At 42.2% G+C, this 17313-nt stretch overlaps 1 protein-coding gene across 1 annotated transcript in view; it reads right to left on the reverse strand.

The window, feature by feature from the left end:
- Positions 1-17084, reverse strand: part of ASNS (asparagine synthetase (glutamine-hydrolyzing)) — an 853397-nt gene extending 836313 nt beyond the window's left edge. The window contains exon 1 of the mRNA XM_050709213.1: positions 17072-17084. The gene's annotated coding sequence lies outside the window, so the exon portion shown is untranslated. The remainder of the gene's footprint in view (positions 1-17071) is intronic.
- Between the last annotated feature and the right edge of the window lie 229 nt (positions 17085-17313).

A 17313-nucleotide genomic window follows, 5' to 3' on the forward strand; every position in this document is an offset into this window, starting at 1 on the left:
TTAGTAATATTGGCATATAGAATATGAGCTCATTGAGTTCTTGCTCAGAGTTTTAGCCTCACATCAACCTTCAATCTCTTCCTTCCTCCAAGTTAGGTTATATTCAGCCTATTGCATTTTAATGTACCAACCTCTTTATTGCATTACATGAGTTCTAATTGCTTTTGTAGGAAGATGTTGAAACAAAAGCTCCTACTCTGAATCTTGAATTCATCATGTTCATTACAGGAGATCATTATTAAAGATTTTTGTTAGGAAAGAGTATGTGTTATAAATTGTAGTTTCATGATAATATATGAATCTGCTGCCAGGGATAACCCATGGCATATACATATGGATTAATACAAACAGTTAGCTTGGACATAATGATTCAACCTCATTGTAAGAAATGAAAAAATAACACCATAAAATTCATAGATTTTGTTACCCCTCCAGACCTGAGGATGTTTGTTATTTTAAATTATAATTTTCAAAAGCTAAAAGTCTTGGATTAGGCTACCCTTTCTGCTAGTAAATTAACAATGTGTGAAAAAGAAAAGGAGAGGTATATGGAAAATTGAAGTAAATGAAGCATTTTTAATGAAAATATTAAAAGAACAAATTAGGCTAAAATGTTACTGTCATTATGCTATATTTAGTAAATGTCAAATAAATAGTCTTGCAGGACTTCAGAGCCTTGTCATATCAGTTAAGGTAGATATTAGAAGATATTTTCTCTCACACACATTGCTTCTCCAAAGTTTAATATAATGCATTTATGCAATCCATTATTGTGGAGGAAACCATTAAGGATCTTTTTCCTTCTCTTCTATTGAGCAATACACCTTCAGTATACACAACTGCCATACAACCTCTTCCTTCTATGAGAAATCTAAGTAAAATCTACAACACAAGGATGGTAAAAATAAATCCTGTATTCAGCTATCATATATTTTGGGATACTGTTCATCAAGAGAGGACTTGGCCACTTTTTGTCCTTCTCAAACTAACTTATTTTTAGTTCCCAGTACCTTGAGTTGTGACAAAGTGAAATGTTTGGCTTTCCAGTTGTACACAAAATAGAATAATTCACAACATATTACGCTTAAAAAATTCTTACCTTTGTAATTCTTCAAACTATTCAAGGTAAGAAAAGTAAAATAAGATAAAGAAAGCCTTGTTATGTACTGTCTTTTAGGGCCTGGATCAAACTCACTCTAATCACCAGAAACCATTTACCTTCAAGACTATAGAATTTCAACTGGTAAGTTCAGAAAAAAATAATTGACTTCAAGTTCTGTAATTCCATTCAAAAAAAAAAAAAAAGGTACTTTGTACTTTGCTCACCAGTCTTAACCTTCTCTAAAATACAGTGATCCTTGCAATTCAATAGTATTCAAGGAGTAAAACACTGAGACATCATTATTTTAGCATTTCTAACTCTACACTAACCTGCTTTTCAAAGAATCAGTCATCAGGTTACAAAACCAAGGTAGAGGTTAATACTAAATTCAGTCTATACTGTGTTGGCTTCAACTAGCACAGTCCTTCACTTAACCATGTTTTAGTGGCAAATTGCAACCAGAGAGCTGCTTGCTGCTTTTTTTTTTTTTTCCCAACAGTGGAAATGTGAGAAATGTTACTGGAAAAATGCTTATACAAGTGTAATTCTTTAGGTCTTTTTGGAAGTAATTACACCGCTGGTGTTACAGCAAAAGAGTCTGAGTTTACATTACCTCATCTTTAGCTCTGAAATATTTACAATACCTGTAATTTAAATAAATGTTCAATGATGACAATGTAAACATGATTTGCTGAGCAGTCTGTAACATGACTATATTTCAAAATACCTTCTTTAGTTCTAAATGTTTTCTGTCATCATGGTGCACTGTTATTTATTTATCACCATTCCCATTGTATGTTACACAGATGTGGCCAGAGATTCATCTCACCTTGTCTAAAACAAAGGTATTGCCACATCTACACAAAGATACAAATAACCTTTTAAGAAGCTTACTTCTTTCTATGGCTGTAAGGGGAGCCCTGATGATTATCTTTAACTGGGACCTTAACTTTTAGATAAGTAGAATTAAATAAGCTTCATGTTAAAGTCAAGATATGAGACTTGATTGCAAGAAAGTTAACATACCCTTTACCACACAATATATTAGTGTTCTGGCCAACATTTTCCAGGCTCCAACTAGAAAAAATCACATGTCCTTATAATTTCCTTCTGCAGCCCTGCTCACTGATTAAAAATTGCCTTGATGTTCTTGTAAGGTGAAGTTTGTATAATCAAGCATTTACCTGTGATACGAGTTGTTGAGCAAGGCTAATCTTCCCCATGTAAAGCCAGTAACTTCTAAGTATTGCACAATTTTCTAGTTTATTTTCCCTTTTTTCCTTTATTACTTTTTTTTGCATCTTACTGAAAAATTCCTTCCTACCACTTTATTTAAGAATATCACTGGTCTATACCAAAAAATATTCAATGAAAGCAAGTGATGACTGTTGTCTTAAAGGTACATTAAAAAGAGGATAAAAAAAAATATATATATATATGTATATTTTATAATTCAAAGGGATTCTGCAAGATTACCAGGAGTCATCTTTTAAGCTTAGCACTGCACCACTTCTTCATTTGATTGCATGCAAATTATTGATCTATTTCCATTTTGTTTACAGCATTAGATGTTTTTCTAATTTTCAGAATTTACTTCATAGCTTCAGCTTTAGCTGTTTTTCTAATTTTTCAGAACTTACTTCACAGCTTTCTGGTAAGAGTAAATAAGATAAAAGCAGGTTATGAGGTTTTACATATTAAAAAAAAAAGACACTGACATAATTTAAGATTCATTTGCCTTTGAGACTTGTAGTTAATGAAAATTCTGTTATTAAGGCTCTTGATTTAAGCAACAGTACTTGATTCAATTGGACCTAATGTTTATAAATAATTGTCATGCTACAGTTTTAACCCCACACAAGACTTAACTCTTCCCTCCTTAAATTGAATATAGCTTTCTTGAGCAATGATTAAAATGTACTAAACGGAAATTTTTTATAGGTTTTGCCTTCTCCATTCCCTGTAAAACAACCTTTTTAATTTGTTTTTCCTTTCATTGACAGATTCCTGATTTTTTTTTATTACCATTTTTTCTTCCTGTTTCTCTTCATTTAGAAAATACATACACAATTTATCTAAACCTCATCTATCTGTGTACAAGGATATTGCAGCAGACTAGGCGTTTTGAAGGTTTCACCCTTACCAGGTCTAAAAGCTATGTTCCTACCATTAAGAAATTCTGGTCAGTAATGCTTTCTGGAAACTAGATCCTTATAAGCAGTTGAAAAGGCATTCTCAAAATGCAATTCAGTTTAAAAACAATTGGGAAACTTTCACAACACATAATCCAAATAATATACTTACAGTCCCTGCTTGTTAGATACCAGGCTAAATTAGCTATTACTGTTTTATATTCATTGTCATTTTGGTTTGGGGTTATACACTGAGGGTTTTACCACTTTATGTGATGATAAGCAGTCCACACAAATATGCAGGTTATGTGAATTACTTCTAAAAGATTGGCACAAATTATTCAGGAAACATAAGCTACTGTGTTCACTTGTATCTGAATTGCTTTTTGAGTATTATTACTATAAAACATAAAACCTTCAGTGCCTGATCTGAAAAGCAGAGAGTCTGGATTTCAGATCGGGAAATATGAGAAAATTAGGAGGCTAAAACAGTAAGAACAGAGTGAATTACACCTTTTAAATTTGCCTGCTTCTGCATTCAGTGCCATTTCCTCAGCCTTCCTTTTGTTTTCTTGTGTCATATGTTCCTTGCCCCACAGATAGATTTCTGTTTTATCTGCAGTGGATGAGGCTTTGTTTCCCTGAGGGATATTTCTTAAAACTTATATAAATAAATTTCAAGTAACACAGAGCTTTCTTGAAAGGCATTGCAATTTGACATTTGTGTTTGAATTTTAAGAGAGCTTAGAAAGACCCATTAACACCTTAGGCAGATATTGCTGTCTATTCCTGTGATAATGAGGTACCGTGTGTTTTCCCCACTCACAATGCAGATTTTGCTGAGAGGTGTCTTATTGGTATTTATTTCTATTGCATCTACCCACGTTCATCAAATAAATAACATTTACAAATCTTAATTTCTTTTATCACTTGTGCACACGAAAACTGCATAGAAAAGTAATATTTTGTTGTTGTTGTTTTCAATATTGTCAGAGTGTAAGATGAGCAACTGAACCAGCAACAGTCTACAGGACTTCAATCAGTGTTCTTGATCTCCTAGAAATCCTGGGCAAGATGAAATGCACAAGTGCTAGGTCAAGGGAGCAGAAAGGCTTGTATGCTTTGAATTTACAAGGAAAGACAAAATGCTTTAGTGGTCTTTAAAAATGGTACTTATTAGAACTCCTTAAAAATTTTTTGGCAGCATAAATCATGGCTGTGTTATCACTGACTTCACTCATTTTATTTCCAGTTGTCCTTTAGAGTTTGCATTGTCTTTGTGGAAGAAATTCACTCTTGTGACTCTTCTTTGAGCTGAGAGAGAGATCATGACAATAAAGACCAACCAGATATTTGTATAGTAATAAAATTAAATATGATAACTGTCACAGACAGTAAGGAAGTATTAGATTTATGGACTGGATTGGTACGACATGGAAGGTCCATAAAAAAAATGATTTTAGGGGAATGGGAAAAGAAAGGATTGTCTCAGCCATTGCGGGGGAGGGGGGGGGGGGGGGAGGAGGAAGAAACCACACCACAGATACAATTTCCATTTTGATTCATATGTATAATAACATGAACACCAGTTACACACGTATGTTTGGAAGAAAAAAAGCCTGCACAGCTTTATAGAAGGTAAACAAGATGAAGCAAAAGAGTAGATCTGTTAAATAAAAGTTTAGATATAGACAAGAGGTGTATTTATTTAGCTGGTATGCTGCATGTGAAATTGAGCTCAAGGAACTTATTTCAAATGGCAATATATTCCCCTTGCACTGAGCTAACTACTCTCAAGTCCCATTGATTTAAGTTCAGAGTATCAGATACCATAACTGTGCCTGATGCAGTGCTGTGGTCAGCCATCTGAAATCAACGCCGCATGGTTCAACAGTTCTCTGCATCAAATGATGATATACGTAATTATAGCATTGATGAATCTAGTGTAAAGGTTAGAGAATGAAATTGTATATCCTGTCACTAAAGATAGGAGTCATCTTAGCAAAATTATATATCCAGAATTTATGTAATTACTCTGAATTAATCACCGGGGTATTGGGTGTTATGTAGAAAACACAAAGCCACCCTAAAAGTGATCTCAGCTACCTATTTGTGGATCCATTTTCGACACACATAATTTAGACTAGATATCTCTTTCCTACAATCGTATTTGTTGCTTATGTTTCAGAAATGTTTAGTTTTGAGAGATACACAAGCACACTGTTTCATTTGAAGAAATCTTGTTAATTTGTATTATGTGCACTACCAGCAAACGCACAAACATACTGTACTCTTTGTTATTTATATTCTTTCCTCAAAATCAGACTTATAGTTCATGTATGAATAGACAGGGCACTACAATTGAACTAGTGGTTTAAGGAGGAGACATTAAAAGGCAAAAATAGTTCCCAAGAACTAAATGACCTCCTTCCATGGTGTCACAACCAAAAGCTTGCATGTTTTGTTTCCACAGTCATTTCAAGGTTATTGTTTCAGGATAGTTGCTTTTCTTGACAATATGAAGAAAGGGCTGCAAAAAGCTGTAAAACAATCAATACTTTACAATAAGCTTTATGCTTTGTAAATCCTTGCCAAATGGGGCAATGTTCTCTTTTCTGCATCCTGCATTTGATCTGTATTTTTCTGTCCCTAACACTGGGCTAATTTAGAGAGTTAGCTGTTGTGTCTTTTTGATAGAGCCAAAAGATTGCTAGGGACTCCTTTTATTCATTCTCAGTGCATGTCAAATATCACTGCATTTTTTCTCATCTTTTGAAAAAAAAAAAAAGTCACCTGACCATTGGACTCATCAATACAAAACGCTTGGGTGTTCAGGAAACATAGATAATAGAAAAACAAGTGGTAGAAGAAAAAAACTTTTATCCAGCTGTTTAGGCTACCAAAATAATGCAGCAGGGTTTCAGACATTCAGATTTAAACAAGAGCAGGCCAGACTTTTTACTTTGCAGAGTCATCTCTTACAGTTCTGTGCAAAAGCAAGAGGAGGCATCATCAAAGAAAAAGTGTGCTAGGAAATGTGCATATTATTTTAACAATATATTTTTCTACCTCCAAGAAAGAGTTATAAATGTTATAAAAGAATGCTTCCTTTTAAAATTGTTTCTTCAATCCATACCTTTATACAATCTTAAACTAATCTGCTAAAAATGTCTTTGAAGTAAATGTAGCAAATAAACACAGACATTTAAAAAAAAAAAAGGAAAAAGGATGATTTTATTTTGGTTTTCCAAAGTAAGGTATTTTTAACAATAATGATGTCTAACTGTTGGAACAAAGTATCACATGAAATGATTTGATACTCCCTCTTTTAATGTTGTCTGTAACTGTAAAACATCTTCACCTTTGCCCTTTTTTGGACTTCCATCAAGGATTTATTGGTAGTTTAAACTAAATACAGTTTAAACTAAATGACTTATTTTATATTGGGGGATAAACTACATTATAAAATATATATATTTTTTACCCTGAACTCGGGAGAAAACATGCACACACGCACATGCGCACATTACTGCATACTAAAAGTCTATCTGCCTTCTGGACAGCTCTTCCTCTGAGCTACAAAGGCTGGAGTGTAAGCGGAAGATGCAAGGTTTCTGTATAGATGTGCCTGTTTATTTCATTGTGTTTTGGTTTCTTTCTTTCTTGTTGTTTTTACTCCATGAGTGAAATGAATCAAAATTGTGAAACAATTTCTTCTTCGTCTATCACCAGCACCACAGCTGTAGTTTGCAGATCTTCAGAGATAGTCTTTCAGGTCAAGTTATTCCCCATGTTTTCCTGTGGAGATAAGTTTAGAGGAAATGCATGATGCATTCTTGAAAAAGTGAGTGGAAGTTTATGAGTCCAGCTCGTATTCTCCCCCAGCATGGTATAAGTAAGTCCTGTTGACTTAATGGCACTTAGTTGTAACCTGCAGAATGGGGCTTGGTCCCCTAGTGATTGCTGTGATTCCTGAATGTACTAAGTCTGCAGCTGGATGAACAAAAAGGCCAGAGGGGAAGAAATATATTTTTTTTAATGTTCCAGTGTTTGTTGGTATAAAAATTAAACATCTCATACAGGTTAAGAAGGAGAATGAGATTACCTATACAGCACACTTTCTAAGTATTTTTCCTAACCTGGAGTAAAAACTGGAAGCAACCCACAAGGATCGTTCAGTCCAAGTCCTAGGTCCGCACAGGACCATACAAAATCGGACTATGTGTCTGAGAGCATTGTCCAAACACTTCTAGAACTCTGGCAGCCTTGTTGCTGTGACCCCTTCCCTGGGGAGTCTGTTCCAGTGGCTGAAGACCCTCTTGGTGCAGAACATTTTTGTAACATCCAGCCTGAACCACCCATATCTCAGCTTCATGCTGTTCCCTCATTCCCTCAGGATGTGCTTTAAGTATGTTTAAAACACAATAATCAAAGAACCAAATTACTGTTTTATGGAAAAATGTGTTGTATTCAGTTTCTACTGATTTCATAGTAACCCTGAAGTAAAGATATACGATCTCTGCGTATTTTTTTTTCCCTAAGATTAGACTTAAATATCACAGAATCGTCTAGGTTGGAAGAGACCTCAAGATCATCTAGTCCAACCTCTGTCCTAACACTAACAAGACCTCCACTAAACCATATCACTAAGGACTACATCTAAACATCTTTTAAAGACCTCCAGGGATGGCGACTCAACCACTTCCCTGGGCAGCCCATTCCAATGCCTAACAACCCTTTCAGTAAAGAAGTTCTTCCTAATATCCAACCTAAACCTCCCCTGGCGCAACTTTAGCCCATTCCACCTCGTCCTGCCACCAGGCATGTGGGAGAATAGACCAACCCCCACCTCTCTACAGCCTCCTTTAAGGTACCTATAGAGAGCGATGAGGTCTCCCCTGAGCCTCCTCTTCTCCAGGCTAAACAACAGACACAGACACAGACACAGATTTCTAGGTTGGAAGAGACCTCAAGATCATCGAGTCCAACCTCCGACCTAACACTAAGTACTCCACTAAACCATATCGCTAAGCTCTGCATCTAAATGTCTTTTAAAGACCTCCAGGGATGGTGACTCCACCACCTCCCTGGGCAGCCCGTTCCAATGCTTAATAACCCTTTCGGTAAAGAAGTACTTCCTAACATCCAACCTAAAACTCCCCTGTCGCAACTTTCGCCCATTCTCCCTCGTCCTGTCACCAGGCACGTGGGAGAACATACCAACCCCCACCTCTCTACAGCCTCCTTTAAGGTAACTGTAGAGAGCGATAAGGTCGCCCCTGAGCCTCCTCTTCAACCCCAGCTCCCTCAGCCGCTCCTCGTAAGACTTGTTCTCCAGACCCCTCACCAGCTTCGTTGCCCTTCTCTGGACTCTCTCGAGCACCTCCATGTCCTTCTAGTAGCGAGGGGCCCAAAACTGAACACAGTACTCGAGGTGCGGCCTCACCAGAGCCGAGTACAGGGGGACAATCACTTCCCTAGACCTGCTGGCCACGCTGCTTCTTACACAAGCCAGGATGCTGTTGGCCTTCTTGGCCACCTGAGCACACTGCTGGCTCATATTCAGCTGCCTATCAACCAGTATTCCCAGGTCCTTCTCGGCCAGGCAGCTTTCCAACCACTCATCTCCCAGCTTGTAGCGCTGCTTGGGGTTGTTGCGCCCCAGGTGCAGGACCCAGCACTTGGCCTTGTTGAACTTCATACAGTTGACCTCAGCCCATCGGTCCAGCCTATCCAGATCCTCCTGCAGAGCCTTCCTTCCCTCAAGCAGATCGACACACGCACCTAACTTGGTGTCATCTGCAAACTTACTGAGGGTGCACTCGATCCCCTTGTCCAGGTCATCGATAAAGATATTAAAGAGGACCGGCCCCAGCACTGAGCCCTGGGGGACTCCACTAGTAACCAGCCTCCAACTGGATTTGACTCCATTCACCACAACTCTTTGGGCCCGGCCATCCAGCCAGTTTTTAACCCAATGAAGTGTACGCCAGTCCAAGCCACGAGCAGCCAGTTTTTTGAGGAGTATGTTGTGGGAAACGGTGTCAAAAGCCTTACTGAAGTCAAGGTAGATCACATCCACAGCCTTCCGCTCATCCACCAGGCGCGTCACTTGGTCATAGAAGGAGATCAGGTTCGTCAAGCAGGACCTGCCTTTCATAAACCCATGCTGACTGGGCCTGATCACCTGGTTGCCCTTTAAGTGCCGCGTGATGACACTCAAGATAATCTGCTCCATGAGCTTCCCTGGCACTGAGGTCAAACTAACAGGCCTATAGTTCCCCGGGTCTACCTTCCAGCTCTTCTTATAGATGGGCGTCACATTTGCTAGCCGCCAGTTGACTGGGACCTCTCCTGATAGCCAGGACTGCCAATAAATGATGGAAAGCGGCTTGGCCAGCTCCTCCGCCAGTTCTTTCAGTACCCTCGGGTGGATCCCATCCGGCCCCATTGACTTGCGTACATCCAAGTGCTGTAGCAGGTCGCCAACCATTTCCTCGTGGATAGTGAGGGCCACATCCTGCTCCCCATCCCCTTCCACCAGCTCAGGGTACCGGGTATCCAGAGAACAACTGGTCTTGCCGCTAAAGACTGAGGCAAAGAAGTCATTGAGTACCTCAGCCTTTTCCTCATCTTTTGTAACTAAGTTTCCCCCCGCATCCAGTAAAGGATGGAGATTCTCCTTAGTCCTCCTTTTGGTGTTGATGTATTTGTAAAAACTTTTTTTGTTATCTTTAACAGCAGTAGCCAGATTGAGCTCCAGATGAGCTTTGGCCTTTCTAATTTTGTCCCTGCACAGCCTCGCAACATCCTTATAGTCCTCTTGAGTAGCCCGCCCTCTTTTCCAAAGATTATAAACCCTCCTTTTTCTCCTAAGCTCGAGCCACAACTCTCTGTTCAGCCAGGCCGGTCTAGTTCCACGCCGGCTCGTCTTTGGGCACATGGGCACAGACCGCTCCCGAGCCATTAAGATTTCCTTCTTGAAGAGTGCCCAGCCTTCCTGGACTCCTCTGCCCTTCAGAACCTCCTCCCAAGGGACTCTGCCAACCAGTGTCCTGAGCAGCTCAAAGTCAGCCCTCTGGAAGTCCAAGACAGCGGTTTTACTGGTCCCCTTCCTGACTTCGCCAAGAATAGAGAACTGAACCATTTTGTGGTCACTCTGCCCAAGACAGCTCTCGACCACCACATCTCCCACCAGTCCGTCACTGTTTGTGAACAGAAGGTCTAGCGGGGCACCTCCCCTGGTAGGCTCTCTAACCAGCTGCGTCAGGAAGCTATCTTCCACGCTCTCCAGAAACCTCTTAGACTGCTTTCTCTGGGCTGTGTTGTGCTTCCAGGATATGTCTGGGAAGTTGAAGTCCCCCACGAGAACAAGCGCTGACGATTTCGCGGCTTCTGCCAGCTGCCTGTAGAACTCCTCATCTATCTCCTCATCCTGGTTCGGTGGTCTATAACAGACCCCCACCAGGATGCTTGCCTTGTTGGCCTTCCCTCTGATCCTAACCCACAGAGACACAACCTTATCATTCCCAGCCTCAAGTTCCTCAACATCAAAACACTCTCTAATATAGAGAGCCACACCACCACCCCTTCAGTGCTGCCTGTCCCTTCTGAAGAGCCTATAGCCAGGCATCGCAGCACTCCAGTCATGAGAGTGGTCCCACCAGGTTTCTGTGATGGCAACCAAGTCATAGCCTTCCTGCTGCACGATGGCTTCCAGCTCCTCTTGTTTGTTACCCATGCTGCGTGCATTAGTGTAGATGCACTTCAGTCGGGCCATTACCTTCATTGTTCCCCCTGGTACAACTCCAACAAGCCTTATTTCAGCCCTGTCCCCCTTCTTTCCTAGTTTAAAGCCCTCTCAACGAGCCCTGCCAGCTCCTGGGCTAGGATCCGTTTTCCCCTTGGAGATAGGGACCCGTCTGTGGTCACCAGGCCGGGTGCCGAATAAAGCGCCCCATGGTCAAAAAAAACAAATTTTCTGTGTTGGCACCAGCCTCTGAGCCACGTGTTAATCAGGTGGGCTTTCCGTGTCCTCTCGGTACCCCTCCCTGCCACTGCAGGGATGGACGAAAACACCACCTGTACTCCCGCTCCATCCACTAACCATCCCAGTCCCCTAAAGTCCCGTTTGATAGCCTTCAGGCTTCTCTCTTCAATATCATCACTGCCAGCCTGGACTATCAAAAGAGGGTAGTAGTCAGAGGGGCGAACCAGGTTGGGAAGCTTTCTGGCAACATCCCTGACCCTGGCCCCAGGGAGGCAGCAGACTTCCCCATGGGTAGGGTCAGGTCGACCCTGTTCCCCTGAGAAGGGAGTCACCTACAACGATCACCCTTCTGTCTTTCTTGGTGGAGGCTGTCTTGAGGCGTGGAGTCGGCTTCCTCGCCCTAGGCATCCTCCTGGGTAGACTTTCTACCTCGTCCTCACCCACTGGCCTCTCAAGCTCCAGGGCCTCAAATCTGTTATGTAAGGGCACCTGGAAAGGAGGGGCTGGCGGGGAGGTGCGTTGCCTGCAAGGTCGAGCAGGGACCTGTCTCCATTCCTCCTCAACTCCTAGGTCGCCTCCCTCTGCCCGACAGCGACAGGGCTGGGGGTCCACCCCCATTTGGGGTGTCTCGCCCCGGTATCTCTCCTTCAGGCCCTGCAGGGAGTCACTCCACCAGTCTATCTCCCGCTCACACTCCCTGATAGCTCTCAACCTATCCACCTCCTCTTTGAGTTCTGCCACCAGGCAGACCAGGTCATCCACCTGCTCGCACCTCACACACACAGTCCCTCTGCCTCCCTCAGATGGCAGCAACAGGCTCAGACACTCCCTGCACCCAGAGACCTGAACTGCTGCATTGTTGAGCAGGCGGTCAGTCTGGGTGGATACAGACTTTCTAGAGAGAGCGCTCTGCCTGGTGTAGACCATTGCAGCCTAGTTAGCGGTCGACAGCCGTTAAAGGTGCTGTTCTTACGGGCAGGGGGAAACTCTGCCCTCTCCACCCTCCCTGCTCGCCCTGCCTGCGCGAACTGCCGCACAAACTGCCGCGCCCCGCCCTTCTGACACGCCACGCCCTGTTTGCCCGTCCTGTTCACCGCGCTCCTGGTCGCTCGCGCTCCCTAGGGGCTCCTTTTGGACGGCCGGGGAGGGGGCTCTGCTGGCTCCGCCTACGTCTCATCAGCCTCCCTCGCGAGGGCTGCCGGGTCCTGGCGGCTCCCTTGAGCAGCCTCGATGTCGGAAAAAAAGCCCTGCCTGTCCCGATCCCCCGCTCCGCTGCAGAACGCGTCTGCCCCGGAGCCGATCGCCTTGGCATGTGGGAGGCGATCAAATATAGATAGGTGTGGTGGTTTTACTCGGGTGGGTGGCCGAGCTCCACCACAACCGCTCTCTCACTCCCCCTCCTCAAAGAGGAACGGGGAGAAAATACGATAAAAAGGGCTCAAGGGTTGAGGTAAGGACGAGGAGATCGCACAGTAGTTATTGTGACGGGCAAAACAGACTCAGCATAGGGAGATAGTAAGATTTACTGCTTATTACTAACAAGGTAGAGAAGCGAGAAACAAAGGAAAGAAACCACAAGCACTTTCCCCCCCATTCACCCTCTTCCACCTCCTCCCCCCGAGCGGCACAGGGGAACGGGGGGAATGGGGGTTATGGTCAGTCTATAGCGCTTCTTCTCCGCCACTCCTTCTCGTTCACTCTCGTCCCCTGTGCTGTGGGGTCCCTCCCACGGGATGCAGTCCTTGCTGAACTGATCTGGTGTGGGCTGCGCACAGGCAGCAGCTCTTCAAGAACTGCTCCAAATATGGGTCCGTATCACGGGGTCCATCCCTCAGGAGCAAACTGCTCCTACCTGGATCCCCCACGGGCAGCAGTTCCTGCCAGGTCACCTGCTCCTGCGTGGTCTCCTCTCCACGGGCTGAAGGTCTGGCCCAGAATCTGCTCCGGCAGGGGTCTTCCACAGGCCGCAGCCTCCATCGGTGCAGGTCCACCTGCTCCACCGTGGTCTTCTCCACAGGCTGCAGCGTGGAATCCTGCTCCACCGTGGTACTCCATGGGCTGCAGGGGGACAGCCTGCTTCACCATGGTCCTCACCACAGGCCGCAGGGGACTTCTGCTCCGGCGCCTGGAGCATTTCTCCCCCTCCTTCTTCACTGACCTTGGCGCCTGCAAGGCTGTTCCTCACTCTTCTTACTCTCCCAGCTGCTGTGTGGCGCAGCGTTTTCTTTTTTTTTTTCCCCTGACTTAAATACGCTCTCACAGAGGTGCAAAACGACATCACTTATTAGCTCAGCTCTGGTCAGCAGTGGGGCCCTTACCAAACATGGGGCAGCTTCTAGATGCTTCTCACAAAAACCACCCCTATGGTCCCCTGCTACCAAAACCTTGCCATGTAAAGCCACTACAATAGGAAAAGTAAAATATACTAAAAATCTTCTAAAAAAATCTACTTGAGCTACAAAACAACATCAACAAAAACTACATAAAAATCAGCAATACTTCAGGTATTTACCTGAAGGTTCACATTCACATGTTAAAAATCTAGTCTTTGGTTCTAAATTATTTGTGGTTACAGGATTTTCATTAAAATTAGTTTTCAAATATTTGGTTCACCAAAGCAGTCAGAGGTATTTTGGGGATAAATTTGCTCCAGATTTGCCAAATTTAGTAGAAGATAATAAAAAATCTAGAATTATTTTCCAGTTGAAGCAAATTTTCCAGATAAGTGTATAGATAACTAGGAAGGTAGCATAGGGATTTTTCACACCAAAGATTAAGAAAAAAGTGAGATTCTTAAGACCAGCAACCATGACAATCTTTTCTTGAAAACAGATTAAAAAGGTAGTACAGTAATCAATGAACATTTAGCTGTAGTTTTCTATAGAATCAAAATTTTACTCAGTATTTCAAATTCAGTAAATAAACAACTACTTATGAATTTTCTCTCATCTGAAATATGTTAGAACTTCATTTTTTTTCTAGAAACAATTTTTGGTTATAACATCTTTTGACATAAGTCAGTGTGATCACACTCTCTTCCCAATCAATGTTAGGATATGCAAATTAAGATGTAATTTCTTTTTCTTTTACTCATTAAGTCTGATATTAAAATAATATTGAGTGGATATTTTCATTTCATGTTAGCCATACCCAGGTTATTTGCAACAAGAGATATTACAATAGTATAAATCTTGATTTGCACATTGTGAATTTTTTAAATCTTGAGTTACTAACTGAAGACCAAAATTTCTCGAAGAAGAGATTTGAGGATTAATTTTTAAATCAGTTTTTAATGTGCTTATTCAGTTTTCATTACTGTGCAGTGTAAATTTAGAATGAAAAATACAGTACTTAACCTTTAATAATTTTTCCTGTTTTCAATATACTTAATCCCAAAGACTCAAAAGGCACTATGAATCTCAAGTATGGAAAAGGCTACACAGTTTACATCCCATTACATATATCTTATTTTACAGTACTTCTATTAAACTTTTAAATATTCCTTATAAATTCATTTGATTAATGTAACATAAAACCATTGATTTTGTAAACAAGAAATCTAAGTTTACAGTACAACATTGTGCAGAAACTGCTATAGTAAGAAACAACCCTTCTGTCTATGTACTACAAAGCAAAGAAAAACATCTAATTTACAGCTAATAAAAAAGTTTTTTTAATAATAACAACAACAACAACAAAACAACAATAATAATAATACTAACACTTATTATTATTATTATTATAAATTTTAGACAACATCTACTTTACTTGATAAGAATTGAATTATTTCCAGCTGAACAAGCCGAGTACTTTGTATATTGCATGTAGTTGTACAGGGGTGAAGAAGAATTAATCTTTAGTTGTTTTTTTGACTTGACTTATGGATAGTAGACCATGGAAGGCAACAAGAGATTTATTGTCATTAAAAGCATCAGTTTTTTATATTAAGGATGAATTGGGACAAAGGATAGGGTTGTATGAAATGTTCTTTTATGATTTTGCAGAATGAGATTAACTGTGAGATTACAACTACAGACTGCACAAGAGAATCATGTAAAATCCACCAAAATTATTGTGGAACACATTATATTATCTATCTTACCTTTCTGTACTGCCACTAGCCTGTGCCTTAAAATGAATGCAAAGCACCTGATATTGAAAACACATGGCAAAACTGTTTGAACTCACAACATTCTACTTCCCCTGCAATTCTCAACTTGTTCATGTGGTCAGATAACTAGGTCCATTACAGCACTGAGACTGATACCACAAGTACCTTCTGCTGCTTTGTTAACTCAGTCCAACAGCAGGGCTCAGAAATCCTTAGTGAAATCTGGAAGGAGGCACAGAGAGAATGCAAGCCTGGAAGCAACAGATGCACAAGGACTCTGGAGTAGATCCAGCTACAGTGCTGGCCGAGAACCTATTTCTAATCTCCTGTCTGTTGAAAGGCTGAAGATTATGGCTTGCTTTACTATCCCAGTATCTGATCCTGCACTGCTACAAAAGGCGTTTTAATGGCCTATATTGCCCTAAAAAGCAAAAAACCTCCCACTTTGTGTAGCTGCAAGGCTCAAGATGTGTTTATTCTCTGTGACTGGTGTAGTATTCAAGGACCCAGATGCACATCTATTCAGGCCTACAACCTCCAGTAAGCCTGGCTAGATGTCTATGATAAAGTTGTGTTGAGAGGGTTTTTTGTTTGTTTGTTTCTTTCTTTCTTTCTTTTCTCTGTTTAGTTATGTAGCAAATACAAGTAGGATATTTTGAAAGTGTTAGATTTTAGTGGCCAGCAAGCTCTCCATGATTCAGATGGAAACACATAAAGAGCTGCTGCTCTACCTGAACTGTCACAAGTCCATGGGGCCAGATGGGATCCACCCGAGGGTGCTGAAGGAGTTGGCTGATGTGATTGCTGAGCGACTTTCCATCATCTATCAACAGTCACGGTCATCCGGAGAGGTCCCGGATAACTGGAGACTTTCTAATGTCACACCCATCTATAAGAAGGGTTATAAGGAGGACCCAGGGAACTACATGCCTGTCAGCCTCACCTCGGTGCCAGGAAAATTGGTGGAACAGGTCATCTTAAATGCAATCACGCAGCATATGCAAGACAACCAGGTGATCAGGCCCAGTCAGCATGGGTTCATGAAAGGTAAGTCCTGCTTGACCAACCTCATCTCCTTCTATGACCAGGTGACCTGCCTGGTGGATGAGGGAAAGGCTGTTGACATAGTCTACCTACACTTCAGCAAAGCCTTTGACACAATCTCCCACAGTATTCTTCTGGAGAAGCTGGCATGCCAAGGCTTGGACGGTTACACTCTTTGCTGGGTTAAAAACTGGCTGGATGGACGGGCCCAGATAGTGGTGGTGAATGGAGTGAAATCCATCTGGCAACAAGTCATGAGTGTTGTTCCCCAGGGGCTGGTGTTGGGGCCCATCCTCTTTAATGTCTTTATTGATGATTTGGATGAGGGAATTGAGTGCACCCTCAGTAAGTTTGCAAACAACACCAAGTTGGAGAAAGTGTCAATCTAATGGAGGGTAGTAAGGCCCTGCAGAGGGACCTGGACAGGTTGGATCAATGGACAGAGGCCAATGGGATGAGGTTCAACATGGCTAAGTGCCAGGTCTTGCACTTTGGTCACAACAACTCCATGCAACGCTACAGGTTTGAGGCAGAGTGGCTGGAAAGCTGTGCAGAGGGAAAAGATCTGGGGGTGTTGGTCGATGCTCGCCTGAACATGAGCCAGCAGTGAGCCCAGGTGGCCAAGAAGGCCAACGGCATCCTGGCTTTTATCAGGAATAGTGTAGCCAGCAGGACCAGAGAGGTGATTGTCCCCCCGTACTCTGCTCTGGTGAGGCTGCACCTTGAGTACTGTGTTCAGTTTTGGGCCCCTCACTACAAGAAGGACATCAAGGCCCTGGTGCGTGTCCAGAGAAAGGCTATGAAGCTGGTGAAGAGTCTGCAAAACAAGTTCTATGAGGAGTGGCTGAGGGAACTGAGGTTGTTTAGACTGGAGAAGAGGAGGCTCAGGGGAGATCTTATTGCTCTCTACAACTACCTGAAAGGAAGGTGTGGG

Source organism: Cygnus atratus, chromosome 2, assembly GCF_013377495.2.
Source record: "Cygnus atratus isolate AKBS03 ecotype Queensland, Australia chromosome 2, CAtr_DNAZoo_HiC_assembly, whole genome shotgun sequence".
Taxonomy (NCBI): Eukaryota; Metazoa; Chordata; class Aves; order Anseriformes; family Anatidae; genus Cygnus; species Cygnus atratus.